Source organism: Nycticebus coucang, chromosome 3, assembly GCF_027406575.1.
Source record: "Nycticebus coucang isolate mNycCou1 chromosome 3, mNycCou1.pri, whole genome shotgun sequence".
Taxonomy (NCBI): domain Eukaryota; kingdom Metazoa; phylum Chordata; class Mammalia; order Primates; family Lorisidae; genus Nycticebus; species Nycticebus coucang.
In genome coordinates, this window is record NC_069782.1 from 106,811,383 (window position 1) to 106,832,077 (window position 20,695).

Here is a 20,695-nt window from a genome sequence, read left to right on the forward strand (position 1 = left end):
AAACATTTACAAAATAGAAGTTCTTAAGGAGACCTGTTATAATAAATCATATGAACATTTTGTTATTAGCATAGATTGGATGTATGTAGGAGCTTGTAAAGAGCCTGAGGTTCCTGGAAAATTGCTTATTCTGTGTCTAAAAAGTGTACATAAGACTGAAAATAAATGTTTAAAACACCATATATTATCTACCTATAAATAAAGCATTTGCGAAGCAAAAGTAAATGTCAGTCTAGCTCATGAACAAATTATCAAAGATTTTAAATGTATCAAAGCCCCAAATTAATGATATATTACCATGTATGCATAAATAACTTAAAGAATAAAATTTGCTGATCCTTCTCTCATATGGGTATTCGTGCTCATGAATCAGGATCCTATTTACACTATTAGTTCCCAAAGTAATTGCTTATTTAAGGAAATTCTGTCTTACGGGTTTTCAGTTAATTAACTCTATTTGCATTTTATACACACATTTCAAATTCTCAAGTCCTGTATTTCTCAAGTCTTATTTTCATAAGCCAGATCCAAATATGTTTACTTAATAATACTTCTCATGAAGGCATTAGTCTTTCGTTTTTAAAGGACTATTCAGAATAGCCATATGCATAAAACACTTATTAATGAAATCCCATCGATATTTTAGAAAAGTCAACCCATTAAATGTTATTTTTGTAGTTTAAATTTCCCTATTTGTAATGGTGAGTGTTATGCTGTATGTACCTCCAATCTCTAATGTTTTGGTTAGCTTAATTTATTTGATGATTTTTTTTTTTTTTTTTTTTGGTTTGGTTGTGTGTGTCAATTTTTAGCTTTCAATATGCCTTTAGAATTATAAGCAACATTTTTAAGTTGTGTGCATATTAACTGATTGATCTCTGCTGACCCAAATGGTGCAAAAATGTGGAGCAAAACTTTTCTAATGCTAATACTGAGGAACAGAGTACAATAATTCACAAAGTTAGGGATTCTTTTTTTTTTAAGAGACAGAGTCTCACTTTGTCACCCTCGGTAGAGTGCTGTAGCATAACAGTTCACAGCAACCTCCAACTCTTGGGCTTAGGCAATTCTGTTTCCTCAGCCTCCCGAGTAGGTGGGACTACAGGTGCCCATCACAACCCCCAGCTATTTTTTTGTTGCAGTTTGGCCAAGGCCGGGTTCAAACCTGCCACCTTCGGTACATGGGGCCAGTGCCCTATCCACTGAGCCACAGGCATCACCCAAGTTAGGGATTTTTTTAAATGGTATAATTTTCAGGTAGTTTTCAAATACTTGACCAAGAAGTTGGGAATTAAAGTACATTAAGTATTAAAAAATTGTAAATATCTTCATTAAATCCACACTATGGAAATCTTTTAGTGCTGCCCTAGCTTGGAAGCATGAAAAGTACTGACCATAGGAGGAAAAAAACAGAGGGACAGGCCAGGAGAAGGAAGGGGCCAAGAAGTTCCACAGGGTCCTTGTAGTGGGTCGAAGGGTCTAAAATCAAAGAGCATGGTAAGGCCAGACACTGGGAACATACCCAGAGGCACAATTGGGAAAGTAGATTTGAAATTGTACCTCACTAAACTATCTTTAGGTGGTTATCAGATGTTTATCTAGGTTTGAATTTATGTGTATCATAATATATCTAGATATATTCTTCTTTGTAAGACATAAAATGCAGAATCTGAATACATTTAGGTTTGGATTCCAGCCTAAGACTATAAAAAAAGGGTAAAGAAATGGAAAAAAAAAAAAAAAGAGAGAAGTGATATTTCCCCTACTAACTATAGTGAGGAAATAAAAAAAGAAAAGAAATCATATCATAAAATCAGAATAAGTATGACAGTTACTTTGTTCTTTTTACAGTATGATATTGGACAATAACGTACTTTTTGTTAACTAGGAATTATACTATAGGTATAAAAAGAAGAAAAACAATTTTTGATACCCTGAAAACTCATACATCTTATAATAAAATAAACAAATTTCATTCAATTAAATCTTACTGATTCATTTAAGCAATGATCTGTGTAAAGCATAATAACAATAGTCTCCTAAGAAGATATCATCTTCACTGGAATCGCCGTAAGGAAGCATTTCTTCTCGTTTAGAGAAAGAGGGATAAAGCACTTGTATTACCGTTTGTATAAATTTTTAATACTGAATAAAATATTAGTGTTTAGTGTGATATTGATTCTCAGCACAATATTCCTCCATAATGGCATGCTAATTGGTTAGAATTAAATCAGACAGATTCAAGAGCACTGAAAAGAGACCATCTAACACTTGTAATTTTTTTTCATTAGTTTCTAGAATTCCAATTAAAATGGAATTAATCAGTCAAATAAAAGACCAGGGTACAATAAGAAAGTTTCGTGCAGTATATCATGTGTACCCCTTCCTCTCCCACTATCACATGCCTTGATGAGATAGAAGGGTGAAGGGGAGGGAGGAGAAAGAGGGCAGATGAAATTCACATGTGAATTTCAACCTCAGGGTGAGAGTTCAAGAGTGAGGCAGTCTCCCTGCATTGGAGCTCTGTAACTTACTATCTGTGAGACCCTATGCGTTTTACTTAAACCTCTGAGAGCCACAGCTTCCTCATCGGTGATATTAGTCTAATAATCTTGACCTCCTCCTGTTGTTGAGAAAATAAAACAGGTTCTCCAAAGGGAGTGATTTTGCCCAACTGAAAACATTTGGTAATGACTGGACTAGTTTTGGCTGACACAATTGGAATGGGTGAGGGTCCTACAGGTGCCTCATGTGTAAAGGCCCAGGATGCTTTAAGTAAGCGTCCTTAGTTGCACACAACAGTCCCCGACAATAACAATCATCTGGCCCAAAAAGTCAATAATCTCAAGGATGAGAAACCATGGGGCAGAGTGAAGTAACATGTGTAATGACTACAGTAGGCCCTCAAAAATATTAGTGTGATTATGTTGTTATTGTTGCATTATTTATTTGAGAAGGAATCCAAATGGTGGATCCATGGTGTCAGCATTAAGCGCTATAAGTCAGTAAGCCCATCCCAGCCCAGTTAGTCATGCCTGTCTGCTCAGTCATTTACTTGGAGTGGCCACATAGAGGTGCCTTTAGAAGTAGACTGACCCACTTAATACCTAACTGGTCTAGCAGACCCATGGGGAGGATTGTACCAAAGTTCATTGGCCATCATTTAATTTGTATCTTCTCAGAAATTAGATGAAAATAAGAGACGACATAAAAAGTAACTTAAAGTACCAAGTGATTGTTATTTTTTAACATCTGATGTTAATAATGCATCAGAGGTCTCCTGAAGCTCACATTTTATAAAATAAACTGATGTTTGGACAAATGGCTAGGAAATATGGTCTTCTGATGAATGTAAACTCTTGATTAGCTGACTCTATCCTACATGAATACGATCAATTTCAAAATCAGTTGAATGCAACAAAATAGTTTTAACTAAATGTTAAACTCTTTTAAGGAGGGAAAAAAATCTTGCTTAACTCAAGAAGTTTTGAGGTCAAACAGACCTGGGTTTGCATTTTAACATTATAACCCTCAAGCTGTGTGACCTTCAGTAGTGCACCTAACTTTTCTGAGCTCTGTTCCCGCATCTGTTTACTGGCTGTAAAATTACCTCATGGAATTCTTGGAAGAACTAAATGAGATGTAAAGCACTGGCATATATTAGAAAGGAAAAATGGTAGCAATTATAATTTTCATCATTATTATTCCTTTGACTCAAAAGTAATTCTAGGGATCTTACATTGCTTTGGGATTGATATCATGGCTTTTTATGCTTGTCGTAAAGAAAAACTATGATGTTAGATAGTTTTTACTGACAGAGAAAGCTTGAACCACATCCATTAACTCAATAAACAGAAATCTGAGACTCACTTCAATAAAATTGATTTCAGAAGAAAAAGGAAAATGTACATATTAAACATGGAATTTCCCAGTGAGGAAATTTTTTGTAAGGGAAAGGTAGATTTCCAAAATTAAAGAATGAATAAATGCGCATCTTTCTGGCAATTTTTAATATAGTTGATAATTCACTTTTTAATTAGCTGCCTAACGGTAATTCATTATAAATTTCCCCAGGTAAGTGTAGTAACCTACTTGAGAGAGGAAAGTGAGTCTCTGAATGGGCACTCTGTGAATTTTGACAGTTCTTCAGCCCTAATTTGTAAAAGCTGAAGAGCTCAAAAGATGATGGGGAAGAGCTCTGTTTTGTAGCCTAACCATTACAACTGCCAGTAAGGTTGACTGTAAGTCTGAATTCATCTTTCATTGATGCCTTTGCTTTTCCATTTTCTTTATTCCTTAGAGGAGACCCAACCTTTGGTGTGTTCCCATAATTCATGTTTTAAGTTTGAAAATAAAAATACTTACGATTAATCCAAAGTATGGGTCCCATCATTCTTCTTGGTGATACATGTATGTTTTCTTCTTAACTGTTCACGTTTCTCCAACTTCCAACTACCGAGAAGCACCAGACTGAAAGATACTTAGGAAGACCATCTCAGCATCATAACAGGCCCTTGCTTAACTCCACAACACAATGTTAAGAAGGGAAATTTCTAATCTATTCCTTAGCAACAGATACTTAAAATTCCCACGACTTAAGAGTTTTTTTTTATCATATATGTATAAACTTGGTTAAAAACATATTCACGCTTGCCATTTAATGCTGCAGAAATTAATTGATTTTTTATGAATTCTTTCTTCCAACTAGTTTTAGCTTCATGTAGTTACAACTGCAGTGTCTTGGCATTTAATTTTAAACTCTTGTCTATCATTACTGTCTAGCTCATATTCCTTAAACCTATGCAACAGATTTGCTATATTTTAATTTAGTTAATTGATCTCTTTGCTTCCAGCTTTACCCCCTATAGTCTATTTCAATAAAGTGTAAGTCAGATCATTTGCTCCTTGAATCATTTTGACTTAAAACCTTCCAGTGACTTCCTGTTTCATGCAGAGTCAGCCAAGGATGATTTCCCTGACTTCGTTCCCTCTGGTTCCTCTCTCCCCTGTTCTGCTCGACTCCAGCCAGTCTGACCTCCTTAGAACTATGCAGGCACAGATGGTGTGTTCTGCCTCAGGACCTTTGCATTTGCTATTTCCTCTCTCTGAGACACCCTTCCCTCACAAATCCACATGGCTTACCTTCTCACTTCCTTTAAGTCTTTGTCACCTTCTGCCCAGGCACTGTGTCTCACGCCTATAATCCCAGCACTTTGGGAAGCCAAGGCAGGAGGATCTCTTGAAGTCAGGAGTTTGAGACTAACTTGAACAAGAGCAAGCCTGAGACCTCATCTCTACAAAAAATATAAAAATGAGGCCAGCGTGATAGGTGCACCTCTAGTCCCAGTTCCTCAAGAAGCTGAGACAGAAGGATTGCTTGAACCCAGGAGTATGAAGTTGCTGTGAGCCATCATGACACCACTGTGCTCTTGCCCAGACAAGAGCCTGTCTCAAAAAAATAAAGTTGCCTTCTCAATAAGACCTTCACTGACCACTTTTCTGAAAATTCAACCCACAGGTCCTTGTTCCCCTTCCTGAATTCCCTCCGTAATATTTGCCACCTTCTGATAAATTACATAATTTACTCCTATTTAGAGTTTGTCTCCCTCCCCTGGAAGGTTAGCTGCAGGAGGGGGGGCGATTTTTGTCAGTTTTGACTGGTGTACCCCAAACACATTCTCCAGTGCCTGGTACCCAGCAGACCCGGGACAGATTAAACTGACTTGAAGTAGAACTGCCCCTTATTGGTCTCATTCCTTTTGCCTCCAAGCCTTCATTTGCCTTCATTTGGCTGTATATTCTGGTGCTCTGCCTTTATTCTAGTTCTTTTAGGAAAACTTTGACCCTCGACCCCCCAGGGTGGGTTTAGGAGATGGAAGGAGCAGTTTCAGTGTGTTTTCTTTTGACCACTGGTAAGGTTTAACTGGGATCAGTTTGCATTTTAACCATATCCCATTTTCTATTCCGTTTCATATTAGACAAGGACACTGTTAGCACCAGAATGATGAATTTACTGGGATAAATTCAAATTCCTGATTTAAAGAACACTCCTGGGTGAGGCCTGAGGCAAAAAAGAGAGAGGTTTAGATGGAATTACAAACTCCATGAATAGTGAAGTGAAAGAAAATGTGAGGATGAGTTTCCTTGGAACATAGGTACATTTTTCCTAGCACACATGTTCCTAGCATAAATGTTAGAGCCTTAAAGCTGATACAAGAAAATACTTACCTCCTGATGACAAGAAAGCCATAAATATAGTTCATGACCAAAGATTAATCACTGTTTATTATTGCTGGTGACACATGATACAAAGGCGGAAATTTGGCAATATTTCAAACATCTCCAGCCAGCGATTTATCATTTCATAGTAGAGGAAGAAGAGGTATTTTTATATTAATGGCCTCTGTAAAAGGAAGTGAGTAGAGAAACGTCCGATTTGTTTTATCATTGAGTGTCAAAGGGACATTGATGGTGTTAAGAATGTGCTGAGTGGATTACAGGTTTCATGCAAGTAGGTCTTCTAAATAAAAATATTCTATTAAAAGGAAGAAGAAGAAGGAGGAACAATGTTCTACATTGCTTAGGTCTGTCTTGTGCCCTTGAATGGTGTTTCTGCATTCAAGTTGAGAAACAGAGGCTTGATTTATCTCTAGAGCCCATAGCATTTGAGCAGCAAGATGGCCCTGAGACCTTGCTGATTCATGGCCGAACTGCTGTCCCAGCACAAAAGGTTTGCACTGCAAATCATTTTGATGCAATGTACAGAGACCCAACATACCCGCCCAGTTTAACATTACTTCCTTATCTCAATCTATAATTTAAAATAAAGCAAAGCCTGGAGCATGTTAATAACTTCTACCTGATTAAAAAAAAAATTCAAATTCATGTTCCCTTTGTAACTACTATGTAGTGCAAGGGAAAGACATAAATCCCTTTGGGAGAAGACTTGTAACAATGAGGTTGAGGATGTGAACAGCCAAAAACTTTGTCTTAGAAACAGTAGCAGTGAGCCATTGGAAAAGTTTTTTTAACAGCTTCTGTGATGCTTTGCAGAATTTTGAAGACATCATTAAAAATTAAATAAAAAGCCTCAGCTTGGTTTTGTGTATGCTTCAATAGGCAAAAAGACATATTTAATGCAGAGGGTGTTGAATCTGAATTAGTACAAATATTATTAATTTAATGTTCATACTGCATTTTATGGTTTATAAACTGCTTAGCAATCATTTCATACATTTTTCCTTACAGCAGTGCAGTAAAATATATCAGCATTTTTATTTTTCCCATTTTATAGATGAGGCAACCTTTAATAAGTGATCTATTTCTTTCCTATGCATATTGGTTAACTGGTAAATGATTAATTTATGTCTACATGAACTTCATCATGCAGAGTATTTATTTTAGTGTGAGTCAGTATTTATTTTACGGGCAAAGCATCACAGTATCCAATTATATATGCATGTTTTAAAAGCAGTAAAGCAGCCACAGTAGTTAATGCAACATTAAGTCAAAGATTTTAAATCCACAGTAAATTCTGAGTTAGGGTATTTAAATCAGCCATTTCCCTTTCTCCCCCTTGGTTCATGTGGGTGAGAAATGGTCCTTCTATAAAAATGACCATGTGGGATCTGGGCAGTGAGATTTTCAGTATATTGAGATTTTCAGAATTTAAAATAGTAATGTTAAAATGAAAACCCAAAAGGTTGATAATGACATTTGGTGAGAGTGAAAGAGGAAACAAGTCTGATCATTTGTCTCTGCGCAGAGAGTGACTCCTGATTGTGAGTCTTTGTTCTTATCTGCTTTCCATCTTTCTTTTCCTGCCATCATTTCTTCTTTCTATTTTCTTTATCAATTTTTGCACTAGTGAAATAGTGGTTTGGGCCACTTTTATGGAGGAGTGTAACTAACCACACATAAGTGATACACTAAGGTTTAATAAAAAGGGCCACATCCCCCAACTATCATTTGCATTATTTCTCCATAATGCGTTATATTAAGCTATAAGTAAAACTGATCCTCTCAAAGTGTATGGTCCACGTTTTCAAAACACTCCCTAAGCACCAACACAGCTAATAATCTTCTAATTTTATTCTGCTACATTAATTCTACGATTTAGAGGGGAAAAGCACCAAAAAGTTCATTTTATCCCAAGGCATTTTAAAAAAATTAATTAGAAATGTGCTTATTTTCATGATAACTTATAATGTATAATTCTCCCTTGTTTACAGATCTCAAGACTCTTAAATTTAGCCACTCTAAGCTAAGACTTTTAAAAATGTATTTTGAAGAAGTTCCTGCCCTAATTCCACATGCAGAAGTTTCTGATGAAATCTAAACATCGTCATGTTAGCTGAGCTGTCAAAGGCAGATGATTTAAAACGCGTTGTGTGTGTTGGGTAGTTAAACTCTTCCAAAGTCTAGGAATTCTCTTTCAAATGAAAAATGTATTTTTAATCCAAGAAGTCAGGAAGTGCTGGCTTTTGAAACTTAGAAGTCAGGAAGTACTCTGATAGGAATTCCATGAAAATACTTTTATTATTAAAAATTGAAATCTAAACTCCAGTATGTTAGATCTACCAACCAAACAACACCTTATGAGGTAGTATATTTTAATTTGTGTAATTTCCTATCAGGTCTGCTTAATCAGGGTATAGAAATTTTTTTAATAAATTTTTAAAATGAATGCCACTGAAATATTCTCCTCCAACTTAGACATCAGTTGTGAAAGGGGCAAGAGGAGTCAGTATCTCAGAGTGCAAGTTCCCAACTCAGAGCTGTTGATCCTTGAATGAGCGCTGTGGATTATTTTCATATGACAGACACTTCTACCCTGTTTCACCGAAAATAAGACATCCTCCGAAAATAAGACCTACTTACAGGAAAGATAAGACGTCCCCTGAAAATAAGACCTAACGCATCTTTGGGAGCACAGCTTAAAATAAGACACTGTCTTATTTTCGGGGAAACAAGGTATTATTATATATATATATATCAACAGGGAGATTTCAGCTATCCTGCTCTCTGTTATAAAAATAGAAAAGAATATACAAATAATCAAGAGAAACATTTCAAATATTGGAGCATAAATTAAACATAAGAGTACAGAAATTTCATCCTTTTAAACATCCTTCCGTCTAATAAAATGAAAAGAAATGCTCTTATATAGCATTCTGTAGTGTGCCACAGTTTCAATGGCTAGTACTTCCAGCCTTTTTCTGGTCCAAGACTTTTTTGATTGTGTTTAATATTCCCATTTACATTTATTTGATCTCCACTGCAGCTTCTAAATTGGTTATATCATTTTCTCCTGAGAATGTTGTGTCCTTACATAGCCTTACAAGAAAACTGTGGATTGATTCCACTTTCCTGGTGCAACAATGAACTGAATGGGCAGAGAATCAGAAAAGAGTGGCTTCCACTTCCTCCTTCTCCACCATCCTCTCACAGATCATGAGATACACGTGAGCATCCCATTATTGTAAATGTTGAGCTGGGCTTCCTTCCCAGCTTCTCAGTTTTGTAATCCCAGAAACCATTATTATAGCATTTCTGTTTTCATTGATTGTCATCTTTGTATATAATTCTGCTAACTTTTGCCAAAATGAAACGTTTAGAAAAGAGATTTTTATATGGGAAAACTGAAAAATATTGTTCATGCTAAGTAAAAGCACTATATTCCTTTTCAAAGAGAGAATGCATATACAATCGGGTGTTGATGATTTTTCAGAACAGCACCGACGAAATGTTACAAAAACTCAGTCTTGCTTCCAAATACAGTCAGCACAGCATTCACACAATTATTGCAAAGCATTCCCTTGCAAGCTGATAAACCTGTGTTTCGGCTTAAAATTTCAGTGTTTAGTCTACACATCACTTAAAACTCTTATGAATAAACATGCTTATCCATCAGAAGTTAGTTTATTCTGTAGTGGATATATAAAAAGGGAGATTAAAAAGGAAAATATAGGTAGCACCTTTCCAGCACTTGCTAGAATAAAAAGATTTTTGCCCAGAAATACCAATCTCTTGACCACGTAGCACATGTGTCCCTGGAGAGATAAAAATGCATTAGGTTGTCATGGTTTTAAAACATGAGCCATTTACACTTTCCAAGTTGTTTCCCTGGTTCTGATCTGAACCCAGACTTACTCAGTAACCAGTTAATTGATTATAACTCTCCTTCCCATATGATTAGATTTATATCTATGTCTACACATTTGGAAAAAAAATACATCAATCCTTTGATACAGCTCATTAGTTCGATGGATATATTTTTACTATAAACTTACATATTGGCATTCCGCTATAAGGAAGCATTTTAATTAATGTGGATGTTCTCAGTGAGATCATTTTAAGATCATACAGCCCCACGCCCAGAAGTAGAAGTTCCATTTCTGGAACATAAGACAAGAGAGTCACTTCTCACCTATGTTTGCTTATAAAATACTGTAATTCTGATACACGTTGTCACCATGCCCTTCCTGCCTTTCACCCCTCAGGAAAGAGAACTGATGTTTGTAAGAAATTATAGTCGGTCTAACACTGTCTTCAAGGTAATACAGTTGCTTGGGCAGGTTTACCCATCCAGGGAGTAATGAGAGGTGACATTTGAATTCAGGTCTGACAGATGTCCTTTCAACTAAACTTATGTCTTTACCTAGAATATATGACTACCGACATGCCATACTGGGAAAAACAGATAAAAGTTATTTGGCACCTAGAGAATAAACACTGATACCATTGGTTACTTCTTCTAAACCAAGTCTTAACCCAAATCTCATCCCCAAGAAAGGAGTGTCCTGGAGCTGCCATTTTGTTCTCTATGGATATGTAAAAAACCTTGTCTGATATTTAGCTACATTTATTTTTTTGGAGTTTTATTTTTAAATGAATGGCAACACAAAGACGTTTCGTTCCTCGTGAACTTGAGAATTCATTGTATGGACCTTATCATGGAATAGGAAAAACAAAAAGAAACAGTAGTTATTTATCAAGCTCTTTCCTAGTCTTTCGTGTCTATTCATTTCTCTTTATGTGGTCTGGGTATGTAATTAGTTACTAGAGCTGTAACAAAAGGCCATTTTAAAAAAGAGAAAAAGAAACAATAATAATTAGTGATGAGCCCTGTTCCTTTTATTATATTTTGTCACTTGAAGTCTGGTTTTATTTCCAAGTACACATTTATATTATTTTTCTTTGACTAATTTGAAAATAAAATGTTTTAAGTCAGTTTATTTGAAGGTTATGGGGAAAGGGGTGAGGACATTCCTGATTATAAATTTAGTGATGCACAGGTGAAATATTTTGGATTTTGACCATGCACGTTAGGCATTAGGAGGATTATATTTCATGTGATATAGAGAGAAAATTATAAAGATTATTTTTTCATCTTCAAGAATAATAGGCGCCAAGTCATTTTGACTTAATTTCTCAAGATCATCCTTTGATCTTTAGGTAAACTATTTTGCCTAAACTAATGCCAACATTAGAGCCTTTTTGTTTAAGAAAATATCATAATCAAAGGTTGAAAATGTGTTAACTTACATCAAGAACTCATTTCAGTGGGTAGTGTCCCTTCTCACTTTGAAGAAATTCTTCCTAACATATAACTCACGTCTATCCCAAAATGTCCCGTATCTTCTTTCCTGCAAGCCACTGTAATACTAAGTCATTTGACTTTTTCTTGATTTTTCATCCTTTTAAGGTTTGGTTTGACTCTTTGTTCCCTCCAGGCCTGCAGGTTTCTTCTTGTTTCTCTTTCTCCACGTGCCCTGGATGGCCTCTCTCAGCTGTCAGCGTCGTTCCTTGTGAATATAAAACCCAACAGGTGTTGCCCTCCTCATTTTAGCTCTGATGTTTCTATAACATCATCTCCAAACAATGTCTTCAAAATAACTTCAGAAATGAAGTACACACACACACACACACGCAAAGGAGGCTGGCTCAGAGAAGGTCCAAATATAGTTTATGCTAAAAACTTTAAAGAAGAGGATGAATAGTTTTCTATCTTGGCTGCTGTTTGGAATGGAGAGGAGAAAATGAACTAAATGACCTTTCAGTGATCCCCCAGCTCTGTGATTTGGTGATCATCTTAGCTTCTGGCATCTCATTTCCTCCAAACACTAAAATCTAATCTGCCCTAAAATATGAGTGTTTAACAGATGAAAACCTTTTAATGGTTTGCAGAAAGAGTCTGTTGTTTTCTCAAAAGTCATCTTCTTAACAATTGCTTACATTAATATTCAAGGCAGTCTGTATTGAATCATTACAACCAAGAAAAATCGTCAAAGAAAAATTAGCAGATATGCTATAGAATGCTGCAATCATTTCTTGACTTTTGCCTTTGTTGCAACTCCTGAGAGGTATTTACTCCTGTAGGCATATGGATAAAATATTCATGAACTGTTTCTCTAAACCTAAAACCATTCTTGCATCTTACACTGCAGTTGTTTCTGTTTAAACAGCAGAACTTTGTTAACATCAGTGGACGTTTTATTTCTAAGTGAGGCTACCTTCCAAGCAGGGTTGCTATAAAGCAAATTAAAACTGACAAGGCTGTTTTGCAAAGATTAGCAGTGGTCAGATTAGGCAGTCCTTGAGTTTGCCTGTTAAGCCACCACTGCTGGTTTTGTGTACTGAGCCAATCATGATACTTAGAAGCACAACAATTAGGTTATTAGTTTTCATTACTTTTCACCATCTATTTTTGAATGAGTCAAAACTTCAGAAATAATTTCTACAAATATAAAGCGAAAAATAGACCTCTTGTATACCAGATACTCTCAGACTCAGATTTCTTATTCATTACATTATTGCTAATGATGATGATGATGATAAAAGTGTTCTGTAAAAACTAGCTACCCTAAGCTAATCTCTGGAAAAGCTTTACATATATTATTTGCATTGAATCGTCACACAAGTTCTCTGAAGTTTTACCAAAGCAAAAATAGTGGGTTACATATATATTCTGGGACATTTTTTTCTAATCTTGACTTTAACTGCCTGTGAATATTTTTACAATGAGTTGTTCAGCATTTTGTTGATTATTTTCTGCTGTTATTTGGTCCAACTACTGTTTGGATGGATATAGAATGAACATAGAAACCATAGCATTAATCTTGGACTGTAAAAGCCCTATTTGTATTGTGACACAAATATAAATGTAAAGCAAGCAGAAAAAATGCTATGTAAGCTCTTTTCTGAGCTTGGTATTGTTAGAATATATTTAACTCTTATGTTGTTTGATAACTTTTCTACTGCATATAACTGTAAATGCAAAATCAATTATGCCAGGGTCAAAAATGATTATGAAGTTTTATAGAGAACTATTTTTATGAAAAATTTATTAGTTCCTTAAGTAAATGAGCAACATTGAGTTAATACAATTACCAAGGGCCATGAAATATAGAATTAATATTCAATACAGCTCTGAGTAGTATAGATCAATAAGTATTTGATATAAGGCTGGAAAAATGCATGCTATCATTTATATTCTGTCTTTTGAATAAGTATATGACTTGGGTAGAATAGGGAGCTTATAAACCTGAACAGCTTATAAACCCGGTGCTGCTCAGTGTAAACTGTGACTATCACTCCCATCACTGAGGCCCCACTGTATTCAAAACTCAGAAGAAATTTTTATATAATAAGCAAAATTAGAATAGATCTGTCTCCACCAACAGTCAAAAGCCTATGGGTTTGTTTTTTTTTTTTTTAATATACCATTAAGAGAAAAGTTGCTACTGACTGTCATCACTATGACATTTTGCTCAGTGACAGTAAGCTTCATCCACAGCACTGGATGATCCCTCAGCCAGGTGTGGTTGGAGAATACACTGGACACCCAGTGTCCAGGTGGTGGTTTTATTCAGCTCTCTTATGTGTCAATCAAGCAGTAGCCCTAGATTGCCAATTCTTTCCTTGCTGACGTCAGAACTGAGATGAGTCAATGTGTTTAAAGTCCTGTAACTTCATTTCTAGAGGGTTCACCTTGGAATGGGAGAGGGATCACAGGGTCTTATATTCCATTATTATCCAAGGTATTATTATTCCATTTCCCCAAATCCTAAAAGCACAGCCTAAAAGTGACCCCAAAAGCTGCATCAATATCATAGTGTAATAAATGCCTGGTAAGGGCGGCGCCTGTGGCTCAGTGAGTAGGGCGCCGGCCCCATATGCCGAGGGTGGCGGGTTCAAACCCAGCCCCGGCCAAACTGCAACAGAAAAATAGCCGAGTGTTGTGGCGGGCGCCTGTAGTCCCAGCTACTCGGGAGGCTGAGGCAGGAGAATCGAGTAAGCCCAAGAGTTAGAGGTTGCTGTGAGCCATGTGACGCCACGGCACTCTACCGAGGGCAGTACAGTGAGACTCTATCTCTACAAAAAAATAAATAAATAAATAAATAAATAATAAATGCCTGGTAAACAACTCTAGAACTAAAGATGCAAGTTTGAAAGGGACCTCATAGGTCATAAATGATGATACTAAACTCTTCTGACAATGGAAGTGACCCTGAAACACCAGGAATGAGGGGAATTTGTTGGCCTCCCAAATTCAGGCTGTTCCGATTGATAGGAAGTCCTTAAATTGAGCTGTAATGTGTCTCTCTATAAATTTCATTTTCTAGTCTTAGATATAATCTTTGGGGCTAATGAATTGTTGACTTTATCTCTGATGCACTGACAAGTCCTTTCCAACACTTCTTCATTTCCTCTGCTCTCCTTCCTTCAACACCCTACCCAAACATACTCTGATTTTGTCATGTTTTGCAGATCTGGGTTATAGTTTGACCAGCACCGGATAAAACATGATAAGCAACAGTCTTTTCAAGCAAAATCTTTCTCTTGAAGTTGCTTTTTTTGGCAGCTACATCAGAGTTTTTGAGTGTTTCTCAGGTGTCTAAGCCATGTCATGTCTCCACATCCTGTACCTGCATAGCTGGGGTTTTGCCTTTTTGTCTTAAACATCCATAGAAGGCTCTACCTTTATTTCCATTAATGGTTCCTCATTAAATGTGTCCCGTCCCAACTTCAAAAAAATTATTTTGAAGTATAGTCTGTATTCTAATTCTGTCATCTCACTTATTCACTAACTAAAATCCCAACTTTGTGTCGTCTGAAAGTTTACTAAGCATACTTTCTATTTATTTGAATAAATGATTTAAAAAAAAAAATGTTGACAACAAGACCAGAGGCTTCGGCATTAGAAACCTTCTTCTAGACTTGCATTCATTGCCATTCTTGGCTATGGCCACTCAACAAGCTGCCAATATACCCCAGATGTCTAGCTCGTACTTCTCATCTTAGCCGTAAGCAAGCCATGCAAGTGCCTTGCCAAATAGTCTGTAGAAATTCAGATGCAATAATCATCCCCATTGCTTAACCTGGTAGACCTCTCATGGGAGGAAGTGACGCTCATCTACCTTACCAGTTCTTGAGTGAATCATTTGGTGTCCAGTTATCCATCTTAACAAGGTTGCTTTGAGGCTCATTTATATGAGGTTTTGAGAATCTGCATCCCTCCTTCCTTTGAAAATCAGATCCGCATCGGTCATTCCTTTGCTTCTGTTACCTCTCCTGCTATCTGCAGGTCTCTCCTCAAAGGGGGCCAACAGGGTTTCGGTAGGTTTCACTGACAGCAAGGACCTCAGCTTATTCATGGTTTAGCACCCAGCACCATGTCTGGATCAAAAAACACATACTGCTATTTTTAAGTATCAAAATGGTCAAGCCTTGATATTTTATTAGCCATGTTCCTGTTTTTAAGCATGGAATACAGCTAATAAAATGGGTGTTATATGTAGCTGGAGGCAAATATTCATGTACACACTCCATTGGAAGTTTGAATCTGACCACATGCCACACCCACTTCCCACCCTTCCGGTGGTTTTAAATGACATTCTCTGGGTTTCCAGAAAGATTATTTGCGTTTCTCTGGAGACACAGTTTTCCTGTGGAGGCTCACACGCAGCTATATTTGAAATGGTTGGTGGTGAGGAAGGGGAGGAAAGCACAGGCATTAAAGAAAGTAAGAGGAAGGCAAAGCAGGGGTTGGGGGCAGGCAGTGGAGGGAGGTTTCCAATTCAGTCCCTCCGTTCTTCCAGCACTGGAGTCTCTCTGCAGCTCTCTTTTTCTCCAGGGCCAAATTCTCTAAGAACCTGACCCATTTTCTGCTAGCTTGATAGGACTTAGACCTCTCCCTCTGTCAGTCTTCTTATGGAGACTTAGCCCCACAGGACAGGAGAATTTCAAATGGAACAACTTCTGAAGACAACAAGTGCAAAGTGATTTTGACCAAATCGCACGTCTCGATAAGACCCTAGTAATTAACTGAGGTTAATCAAAATAACTGCAGACAAACCACTATGTCTACACTTTTTGCACCATGATTGCGATCATTTCTAAAGAGTGAACAAATGAAGGACACAGCTCTCACGGAAGCCTTGAAGGCCTTCTGTCTTCATCTTCTCTTCCCTCTCCCCAGTAGGAATCTGTCATTTCCATTCCAAACACCATCCTCTCCTTGTCATAGAAAAAAATAACAGTTTTGTTCTCTTTCTTATTCATCAAAGTTACCATCACCTCTAAGTTGCAAGTTCATATTTTGGGGGAACAATGTGCTCCTTGAACTTAAAATGCAAGAAAGCAAACAGACAAACAAAAACATACATGGATCCTAAGATTTTATTTTCTAATTGGTTTCAGATCCTTTGAGGGCTTTTCCCTTGATAGCTACTTGCTCACCTGGCCTCTTCAGCTGGGTCTTACTAAGGCCAATGCACACTATTCAGGCCTCCTCCACGAGAACTTCCCTGACTACTGTGTCTGAAACAATCACACTACATTACTCCTTTCTCCTTACTTGAAAATACTTTATTTTTCCTAAAAGTACCACTGTTCCCCGAAATTGAACATATGCTTTGTTTATTCATTGTATTTCCTTTTTTTTTTTTATTAAATCATAACTGTATACATTGATATGATCATGGGGCATCATACACTCGCTTCATAAACCATTTGACACATTTTTATCACAGTGGTTAACATAGCCTTTCCGGCGTTATCTCAGTTACTGTGCCAAAACATTTACATTCTACATTTACCAAGTTTCGCAAATACCCCTGTAATATGCACCACAGGTGTGATCCCACCGATCCCCCTCCCTCTACCCACCCCCCCCTTTCCCACTTCCCCCTATTGTTAAGTTGTAGCTGGGTTATAGCTTTCATGTGAGAGCCCCAAATTAGTTTCATAGTAGGGCTGTGTACATTGGGTACTTTTTCTTCCATTCTTGGGATACTTTACTAAGAAGAATATGTTCCAGCTCCATCCATGTAAACATGAAAGAGGTAAAGTCTCCATCTTTCTTTAAGGCTGCATAGTATTCCATGGTATACATATACCACAATTTATTAATCCATTCGTGGATCAATGGGCACTTGGGCTTTTTCCATGACTTAACTATTATAAATTGGGCTGCAATAAACATTCTGGTACAAATATCTTTGTTATTTTGTGATTTTTGGTCTTCTGGGTATATGCCCAGCAGAGGAATTACAGGATTGAATGGCAGATCTATTTTTAGATCTCTGAGTGTTCTCCATATATCTTTCCAAAAGGAATGTATTAATTTGCATTCCCACCAGCAGTGCAGAAGTGTTCCCTTTTCTCCGCATCCACGCCAACATCTCTGGCTTTGAGATTTTGTGATATAGGCTAGTCTCATTGGAGTTAGATGATATCTCAAAGTAGTTTTGATTTGCATTTCTCTGATGATTAAAGATGATGAGCATTTTTTCATATGTCTGAAGGCCGTGCGCCTGTCTTCTTCAGAGAAGTTTCTCTTCAAATCCCTTGCCCAGCCTGCGATGGGATCCCTTGTTTTTTTCTTGCTGATGCGTTTGAGTTCTCTGTGGATTCTGGTTATTAAACCTTTGTCAGAGATATACCCTGCAAAAATCTTCTCCCATTCTGAGGGCTTATTCATTGTATTTCTTTCCACTGGACTATGAGCCCTCTACAACAAGGACTTTGTTTTGTTCACACTTGACTGCCCGGTGCCTGGAACAGTGCTGCCATACAGAAGGTTCTCAATAAACATGTGCTTAATGAATGAAGTAAAAATAAATTATTTAAAGATTATTTAAAACAGAGATGCACAGAAACTGGAAAGAAGGTCATAGAATAACCTGTCTAGTGGTTTTTTCATTAGCCTCCCAACTTTTTATTCATTTAAGAATTATGTGCAACTAACTGCATGGTGGAACTTGCTTATTTTAAAGTAACCTTTGTTTTATTTTTTAGATTATACTATACTAAAAATTTCTTTGATCATCTGAAAAATCCCTTTGAAGACAGCTTGAAAATGTAGAGAGATGAAACTTAACAGAAATGATTCATAATCTCAAAACCAGAGAAAACTAATATTAAGAGTTTGTTTGGTATGCTTAGAATTTTTGCAAACCTGAATCTTTTCGAGGCCTTTTCCCTTTCAAATTCTTTTGCTGTAGAATTCTTTGAATCTGTTCTCTGAACTTTTAAAAATCTGTTCTCATAAATTTTCCATATTTGTCTGATTTATTTTTTCAGCCCTACCCGCATCACAGTTTTAGAAACTTTGTATTTATTGTCTGTAAGATTCCTGTTACTTCTGCATGGCCAGCCACTTCCCCCTGTTGAGTTAGAATTTGATTTCTTCAAAGAACTATCACGTCTTCCTTTCATTTCCTCAAAAAAAAAAAAAAAAATTTAAGGCAAGAATGAAACAAAGTTTATTAGGGAAGAGAAAGATAGGCTTACAGAATAAGAAGGCTTACAAAACAGGATACATTTGCCACAGACAGCGGAATTGGCCTCCACTGCCAGGGCAAGTAGGCAAAGAGGCCAATTCCTCACATTCTTAGACAATGAAATGGCCGACAATGCAAGTCAATGGTCTATCAGATGCCCTGCAATTAACTGAAAATGAATTCCAGACTAGAGGCCACCATCATAAAAACACTTGTCTCATTTCATCCTATGGCTTGATTCCACCTCTGTGGATACACTGTGAGAAGCAAGATAATGGGAAAATTCTCAAAACTTTCCAGGAAATATGCATTTACTCGTTCACTCAATGATGATTGGAGTGCTTTGTGCCAAACCCTTGCAATACCAAAATGGAAGCAAAGAGCACAGTGCTCCGGAAAGGCACACTAATTAATTCTTCTACAAATACCTACTGGACGCTTACTACATGCCAGGCACAGTGCTAGGCACATGAGCAGGGAGGAATCAGAATGTCAACAATACAGACACACTTGACATTACACCTACTACTGATACATGTTCTCACGTGAGAAGTAATTTGGAAAAAAATAAATCCTACTACATGCTAGTTATAAATTGCTGAATCGTTTTCTTCATCTATAAACTGAGGATAATAACACCTACTTATAGGACTACCATTAATCTTGAAAAAATTAAGTGATCCAAGGTACTAGGGATACAAAAATGAACAAAGTAAATTTTCTATCCTTGAGACAATTGAAGTCTATCTAGTAGGTAATACACATAAAAGCTAAGCATTTCAATGATACTTATTGAATAACCTTACATACAATATGTGGCAAAATGAGATGCTATAATATTTATCCTCTCTACTGAATGGCAAGTTTCTATGCACGCACCAACCCGGAACACAGGATCTGAGAAGTAACAGCGTGCTTAACAGATGTTAATTGGATGAGTGAATAGAAGTCTTCTAACTAACTCATTCTTCTGCGACATCACCCCAAAGTCATGAAATTATCACCCAAAGGCAGAATATTTATTTCCAGACACTTCATTTTAGTGTTAGTCATTTATTTATTTTTTTAAGTAAATACATTTCAGGTTAATGAGAGGATATAAGCAACCAGGTCAAAATATTTGATTTTGATAAGTCAAAAGGTGTGCCAAACCCCCACCCCATACCCATTCAGTGAGAGCACCCCAACCCCCTCTCTGTCCTTCATTACCCCTTCCTGCCAACTTGAATTGAAATGAGTTTTTCTTCTATTTGGGCATGCATTGGATCATCTACTGGCTTCGTATTAGTATTGAGTACATTGGATGTTTGCTTTCCCATTCTTGTGATACTTTACTAAGAAGAATGTGTTTTAACTCCATCCAGGACATTACAAAAGATGTGAAGTCACCATCTTTTTATGGCTGAATAGTATTCTTTGGTGTGCATGTACCACAATTTATTAATTCATTCCTGAATTGATTGGCATTTAGGTTATTTCCATGTCCTGGAGATTGTAAATGGAGCTGCAATAAACAATCTAGTGCAGATGTCCTTATGGTAAAATGATTTGTTTCTTCCAGGTAGATGCCTAATAGTGGGATTGTGGAGTCAAATGGGAGATCTAATGTGAGATCTCTGAAGATTCTCCATATTTCTTTCCAAAGAGGCTGTATGAGTTTGCAGTCCCACCAACAGGGTAAAAGTGCTCCCCTCTCCACGTCCATGCCAGCCTCTGCAGCTTTGGGACTTGGTGATGTGGACTAATCTTACTAGGGTTAAGGGACATCTCAGGGTAGTTTCAATTTGTATTTCTCTGATGATTGGGATGATGAGCATTTTTTCGTATGTTTGTTAGCCATTTGTCTGTCTTCCTAGAGAAGGTTCTATTTGTGTCTCTTCCCCAAGGAAGTGTTAGTCATTTAAATT

At 36.9% G+C, this 20,695-nt stretch overlaps 1 protein-coding gene across 5 annotated transcripts in view; it reads left to right on the top strand.

Moving 5' to 3' along the window:
- Window positions 1–20,695, top strand: part of RHOBTB1 (Rho related BTB domain containing 1) — a 125,312-nt gene that overhangs the window by 14,922 nt on the left and 89,695 nt on the right. The gene's annotated exons all lie outside the window — the stretch shown is intronic.